The 6,049-nt window shown below is 52.9% G+C and overlaps 1 protein-coding gene across 2 annotated transcripts in view; it reads right to left on the reverse strand.

The window, feature by feature from the left end:
- Positions 1-4,964, reverse strand: part of INO80 (INO80 complex ATPase subunit) — a 70,945-nt gene extending 65,981 nt beyond the window's left edge. Inside the window, exon 1 of one of the 2 annotated variants that reach the window (XM_051620727.1) lies at positions 4,687-4,964. The gene's annotated coding sequence lies outside the window, so the exon portion shown is untranslated. Of the gene's footprint in view, positions 1-884; positions 2,331-4,686 lie in introns of those variants that run through there. The other variant, XM_051620728.1, reaches the window with a different exon arrangement.
- Between the last annotated feature and the right edge of the window lie 1,085 nt (positions 4,965-6,049).

Here is a 6,049-nt window from a genome sequence, read left to right on the forward strand (position 1 = left end):
CCCAAACCAAATGTAATAACTGTTATGCAGGCATACTTAATAAAGAGTCACTCAGCCACTGAACTGAGCCTTTCATTTTTTTATATTCTAACAGTCACACAGTGCTTCTCTGCTGATCAGCATAATAACATGGGGAGCTAACTGACAGATACTTCCGTATTTTCTGTTATTTTGTTCCCATTCTAGGCTTAAAAAACCCCAAATATTTTCAATGGCAAAAACTGCTTGAACACTGAAGCCAGAAAAGATGGGAATAGATGAGGAAGAGGCACACAGCAGCCTTACCCTCTACAGTAGATAACAGTGCTCAGAACATCAACAAAACATTGCTTCAGGGGACTTGCGAGGTGATGACATTCATGCCACTTCACCATTTTTAAACAAATCTATCCTTTTTCCTACTCAGTTTAAGAAAGACTGCAGAAATATGGATTTTTAAAATGTTTTAATTACCAATGGTACTATTTAAAGACTCATGTTATGGGTGGTAAAATGACTGGATGCTGCCACCACGACTTTCTTACTGATACACACCAATTTTATGTTAATTTTCAGCATCAAATTCAACAGTTACTTGCCCTCTCCCTTAATCTCTCCCATAGTTATAGCAGTTTAGAGAATCGGCATTTGGAAATAAATAGCTGCTGCACAGCCTGGCTGGCACTTTGAATCCTCTAACCTTCTTACTTAACCAGAAGCCCTCACTGAAGCCATTTAATTGTATCATGTGGCCCTCTGAATTATTAAAAGCACAAGTAAAATGCCATCAGCAGGATCTGAGTTTAGTTATATATATATATACACCCATTTCATACAAATAACATTCATAATGATACATACATTTATAAAATATCTCAGGTCAGTTCTGAAGAAGCATTCCTTACCTGCTTTAAATCACATTGTTTAGTTCAATGTTAATGTAGGTGTGGGGGGGTTTCACTCACTCTTTTTTCAAGTCTGCCCATTACAACATCTAGTCAGTAAGTAAACACCCAGCACTGGAGAAGAATCATCCAAGGACGTCCTTAGAGAGCAGAGGTATCAAAGTAAAGCAGAATCCCCATATGTGGCAAGGGCTCAGTTTGGCACTTGTGCCAAGCTGCAAGCTAGAAAGGATTTGCTTTGTATGGCTGTTTGATGTAGTACTTTTTCTTCCAGGAGTCTCATTTTTCTTCTTTTTTTTTTTTTTCCCTTCAGTTGCCTGGCATCTCTACACCTCAGGTAAGGCCCAGAGGATGACTTTTTCTTCTCTTTGTGCCTAAGACTCACAGCAAACATTGCAGTAAACGGAGGTAACTACACTCCTACGTGAGAGCACACAGACAAATACAAGCTGTCACGGAGGTGTAAGGTACAGCACAGCCACTAACCCACAGTAACCCTTCTTAGCCTGTGACAAATGCAAGACAAATCAGGGAGGTACAACTAATTCAATCGATCTCATGTGCCACACACTAAGTGCACGTATATGAAGCGCTACTGGCCGGCAGGTGAACACTCTGACTTGTTTAAGTATTTCAGCCCACAACAGCAGAGTTTCTTAACTCTCCTCCATCCAAACATAAGCACACTGACAAAACAGGCAAGTGGACAAAAACCTGAAATCCCAATCTACATATGAATAGTGTGCACTCCTCATATCCCTACTGACAGCACTGGAAGTGTTATCCACGTTAAAGACTGGGAGAAAGACCTTCCACGTTACCTTAGGTCCCTCACAATTTAAACAGTTTTTTGGGCTTTTTTTTTCAATGCATGGCTTTCTTGTGCTTTTCATTTTGACAACAACTTATCAAGAGAGATTTGCTGAACTGATAGGAACACCTAAGATACTTTTCTTTCTTGAAGAAACTCACAACTGAGACACACAACTGTCATCAGAATAACAGAATACTGCAAGAATTTCCTCTACTAACACCTCCAGAATAATCCCTGACACAAATATACATATCCATACAGAAGATTAACTCAAGATCCGTATGGAAAACTCACATTAGGACAGTAACATCAATTAGGAATATTTCTGTCAGATTTCTCTAAAAGCATAAAATCTCTAACACAGACAACTGTGGTGGCATAAAAAACCCGAACAGGTATTTTGCTTGGATGAGAATTACATGCTTTTCCTACCCATCTCACATTTTATTTTGCTTCGAAAAACATATAGCTACACTGACAACCATTTTCCAGAGTAGACTATATGCCAGGCCTTAAAGCAAAACATAATCCCCATACAGCCTTTTTAAGACGTCGTCTTAAATGTAACTTTGATACGTAAGAGATTATTGCTTTAAAAAAAGCAGCTAGGAGGCTATTTCAATAGAAACCTAAAGCCCTAAGCCCACACTAAACTAAAGCTGAATGAACTAAAAGATACGTACATATACAGCTGAGGTGTGAGTTCATACCACTTCAGTTGGAAATTAAATATAAGTCATTTCAATTGCTTTTCTGAGTAATGAAATCTAGTTAAGACTAGATACTGTCCTATATACAGTAGTTTACTGTTTTGCTTTTGTGGTAAGGTTTTATACTGTATTCCAGGCAACGAGGCAACATTTTGTTGATCTCTGTTTCACCTTTTAATTGCTTTTAAATACAGAGAAGAAGAGCCAGTGGGGCCAGGCCCTGAATTTTCTACTTGCCAAAATAACAGTTAGAGATAGGGCCTAAGCTATTATGTAAAAAAGGAAAAAAAAAAAAAAACTCTACCAAAAAAATAGCAGAAGCTTACACACAAGTAAACAACAGAATGCCTTAAAACATGTAAGTTGGCACATCACAGCTCTGCTTCTACGTTTAAACTAGCAGAAATATGACCGGCAGGAAAAGAAACCTAACTATTTAGTTGTTCAATTAGACTAAGTCTTGTCCCAAAAGGGCAGTTAACAGTATTTCTGGAGACCTCTGACACCAGACACACCCACACTCTCTGCACTACAGAACAGCACCAGTCGTTACCCCCACACGTTGCCACTGCTTCACTCCTCCCTCTGTGTATACAAAATACGCACTGCGTGGATGTTTTCAGGTTTGTTTTCACTTCCTCTGTGAAAAGGGAGGTCTGTCCAAAAAAGCTCCCAGAGGACCATTTCCTTGTTGCCATCTATCCAGTCCCTAGCATGCATCTAATTTATCTCACCAAATGGCATGCTTATTACAGAATTTACAGTTTATGATGTTACACCCAAATGGAACAAAACTTGCTTATTTTAACAGTCAAGAAATGCAAGGAAGTGTTTCAAGCAACAATATATGTGCAAGAGATGCACTAGAAGTGAATTACAGGGAATAAAATCCTTAAACACTGGGGAAAGGTTCAAGCTACAGTCCTATTTATTGTCATTTTCCCCCCTCACTATCTTACCATCCTCTGGCTGTTACAATGTACTACATACACACTGCATGAATGACAACACAAACACATAATTTCTGATTCATGTAAATTAAAAAAAGATCAGCACTGGCCACATACAGGTGTATCAGATGTGCTGTACAGATCCAGACAGTAATTTGTTCACGTGAGAGAAAACTAAAATTCTAATAACGCACATAAGGATATTTCACTATAAAAAAGGAACTTCACTCGCGGTGCTTTTTAAATGCAAAGAAGGATCCAAAGGGAATTATGATGATCACCTACAGCGCTGCCGAGAGAAACTTGCCACACAAGATCGGCAACAGAGTAACTTAAGAACGTATAATGCTAAATCATACTAATCGCAGCAGAAATCGCGTTAGGCTGCGTGTTCGCAGCGAATCACGATCAGACTTGATACCACAGCTTTCAAGGGGTATTTTACAGCGCAGGAACCCACCGGTGCAAGTCAGAACCTTGCACCGTGTTTGAAGCGCACCTCACGGGCACCGCGCTCGGCACGCAACACCCTCCCGCGGCTGCCGGAGGGGCTCACCCGCAGCCCCTGGCAGGCCGGGCGCTGCGGGGCAGAACCCCGCACTCCCGAGGAGCCTCCGAGCTCCCGCAGCAGCGCGGGTTGCATCATGCGGCCGGGGCGCACACGGGGCTGCCCGGCCCGGCTGCGCCCCGAGACCGCCCTTCCCGCTGCCAGGCGGAAGGCCCCGCGCTGACATCTCCCCGCCCGGGCCCCGCGGGACCTGCCCCGCGCCGGGACCTGCCCCGCGCCGGGACCTGCCCCGCGCCGGGCGGGCAGCCCTGGCAGCCGAGGCGGCGCCGCTCCCGGCCGCAGGAAGGGCCGCGCTCCCCGTGACGCGGGGCAGTTGTGGGGCAGGGGGGGCAGTTGTGGGGCGGGGGGGGCAGCTGGGGGGGGGCAGGCCCGGCCCCGCCGCCGCCCCCGCGCCCCCCCCCCCGCCCCCGCCGCTCACGCGCCCCCGCCCCCCCGGCGCACGTGCGCCCCCAGGTGCGCGCCCCCCCCGCCCGGCCCCGCCGCCCCCCGCCCCCCCCCCCCCGCGCAGGGGCACGGCGGCCGCTCCGGTCCGGTCGGGGCGGGGGAGGGGCAGCTCCCGCGCCGGGCGGCCGGTCGGGGCGCGCTCGGCGGGCAGGGCGGGGAAGGGGCCTGTCACTTTAAGAAGAGGCCCGGCTGCTGCGGGCGCCGCGGAGCGGTGCGGGGGGGAGGGCGAAGCCGCGGCCTGCCCGCGCGGGGCCCCGCACCCGCCCCTCGGCGCCCCGGCCCCGTGTGCCCTCGCTCGGTCGGCGCGGGGGCTCACCTGGGGCGCGGGCCGGGCTCCGGCGCGGCGGCCGCGGCGGCGGGGGGCTGGGGGTGTCTCCGGGGCGCGCTCCCCCGCTCGGTCCGCCCGGCCCGGCGCGCCGCGTTGCCGGGGCCGGCGCTGCCTGTCTCCTGCCGCGGGGCGCTCTCGGCTCCTGCCTCGCCAAGATGGCGCCCGCGCTGCTGCTGAGGAGGAGGCGGCGGCTGCGGGCGCTGGGCCGGCGGCGGCGGCCACTTTCGCTCACTGCGAGGAGAGGAGCAGGGACACGGGGAGCCATGGCGGGGGGGAGGAGAAGCGCCATGGCCAGGCCTGAACAATCGAGCCCCGCATCCCTCCCCGCCGCCCCGGCCCCGCGCCCCGGCCCCCCCGCCCCGCCGCCGTGGCCGCAGCCGCCTTTCGGCTCCCGAGCCCGCACGGCGGGCGCCGGCCCCGCACGCAGCCCGCGGGGGCCCCGCGCCTATCGATGCGCTCCCGCGCCCGATTGGTCGGGTCTGGCGGTGACGGAAATTGCCGAAGGCGCTCGGCCGAGGCGGCCGCGTGAGCTGGCGAGTCTCGCGCGAGGCGGGGCGGGCTCGGCTCTCGCGAGGCCGGCGCGGGTGGGCGGGCGGGCGGGCACCGGAAGTCGCGTGCGCTCGCCCTTGAGCCGCCGGAAGGGCGTTGCGGGGCCGGGCGGCGCGGGTGCGGGGCCCCGGGCGCGGGCAGGGCCGCGGGCGGCGCGAGGGGCCGCGTGGCGGGAGCTGGCGGCAGAGCGGGCCTGGGCGCGGGGCCCGGCCGCGCGAGCCGGCGGAGGCGCGTCCGCTGCCGGCGCGGGAAGGGGCGGCTGGTCCGGCTCCCGCGCTGCCCGGAGCCGGGCTCGGCAGGGCAGGGCTCGCGTGTCGTCCCGCCACCTGCAGGTACCGCCGCGAGCAGGAGGCGCAGACCTCAGTAAAACTTCGCCTAACCAGGCTCGGTGCCTGCAGCTCCGGGCAGCGGTGAACCCCGCGAAGGGGACGTGGTGCTGTCACACCTCCCTGCCAAGCCTGCCTCGCAGGTGCAGCGTGGGACGGTGCTGTGCCTTCTTCGGAAAAAAAGACAACACACCTCTTCTCTCCTTTAAGAAAACAGTAATTTTCAGTCTTGTGCTGACCAATTCCAATCTATTCCTTGTGCTGTTCCTGAGAGAGACGAAGGGAAAGCTGCTGTTTACCCAGGAAGGTTTTGCTACTTCAAGCAATTTAGTGGCACAGATGCAATGACACTGTCAAGCCCCTGTCTAGAAATCCTTGTCCCACTATGATGCAGTTCCCAGCCAGAGATTACTTGCCCTTGGAAGAAGGTGAGAATGCAGCAGCTCTGTCTCTTACTGAGATGGGTGCCATTAGCA

This window comes from Apus apus, chromosome 5, assembly GCF_020740795.1.
Source record: "Apus apus isolate bApuApu2 chromosome 5, bApuApu2.pri.cur, whole genome shotgun sequence".
In the NCBI taxonomy this organism is placed as follows: Eukaryota; Metazoa; Chordata; class Aves; order Apodiformes; family Apodidae; genus Apus; species Apus apus.